The 962-nt window shown below is 45.4% G+C and overlaps 1 long non-coding RNA gene across 1 annotated transcript; it reads right to left on the bottom strand.

The window, feature by feature from the left end:
* On the bottom strand, nucleotides 1-627 carry LOC107281463 (uncharacterized). The gene is made up of 2 exons (XR_001547065.3): nucleotides 412-627; nucleotides 1-311 (listed from the first exon to the last, which is right to left on the bottom strand). It is a non-coding gene; the product is annotated as an uncharacterized lncRNA (long non-coding RNA).
* Nucleotides 628-962: the final 335 nt, after the last annotated feature.

Genomic DNA, 962 nt, shown 5'->3' with positions numbered 1-962 from the left:
TTATATCAATTAAATGCAATCACTCACCATCTTTTCTAGATAATTCAAGTTGGCGAATTCAGACAAAAATCAACACATACATGAAAGACAAATAAATTGATGCATCGTGCTTACAACATCAAGTGAAGTGCCGACTAGGCAAGTAGGACCCAGCACCTACCGATCGACCACCACCAATATCAAGATGTTACTTGCCCTTGCTTTCTCTTGATAAATCAGCAGCTGCATGAGCAGCCGCGCTAGCACTAGTATTGCTAGATGCACATGCACTAGCCTGAGCTTCCAGATCCAAAATCCATGATAGCACTTGACTACTTGTAGTAAGAAAATAAGAAAAGAAAATAAGAAAAAAAATTACAGATCAAGCATGGGAACTTGGAAAGCCAAGCCAGAAGAGGAGATTTGGCTCACAGGGGAACGAAGAGAAGTATACTCGTGCTTCCGTGGTGCCACCGGCGGCGGCAGCAGCGGAGGCGGCGGCCAAACGGCCTCCGCCTGGCGTTGGCGCATGCAATCTTCCGCTGCGCATAGCTGCGATGCTGTTGCTTTCGCGTGTGGCGATGACGACGGCACCGGGACCGTGCTTTTACTCCTGATGACTGTAGTAAAAATTTCTACGGCAGCCATGGAGTGGAGCTGTGCTGTCTGTCACTTGCTTTTTTGGGGGACGGAGATGCAGAAATTGATGGACCCGTCATGATTATAGTATTATTATTGCAGTCACTTGTGTCCTGTGAGTCGAGCCGTCGAGCGGCACGATTGATGTGATGGCCAATGTACACATGACTACTCCTGCTCGCCTCTCTTTCGGTCTTTTGTTCGTCGGGCCGGAGAGGAGAGGAGAAAAGATACGAGATCTACTCTTCTGTGTACTCTAGTATTCAATCCGCGTCAAAATAAACTAATTTTAAGAATATAGAGTACTATATTTTAGTATTAAAAATCTAGATATATGTATATCT

The sequence above is a fragment of the Oryza sativa genome, chromosome 1, assembly GCF_034140825.1.
Source record: "Oryza sativa Japonica Group chromosome 1, ASM3414082v1".
NCBI lineage: Eukaryota > Viridiplantae > Streptophyta > Magnoliopsida > Poales > Poaceae > Oryza > Oryza sativa.
The sequence above is the reverse complement of the archived record's forward strand: the minus strand, read 5'-3'. Positions and strand labels throughout refer to the sequence as shown.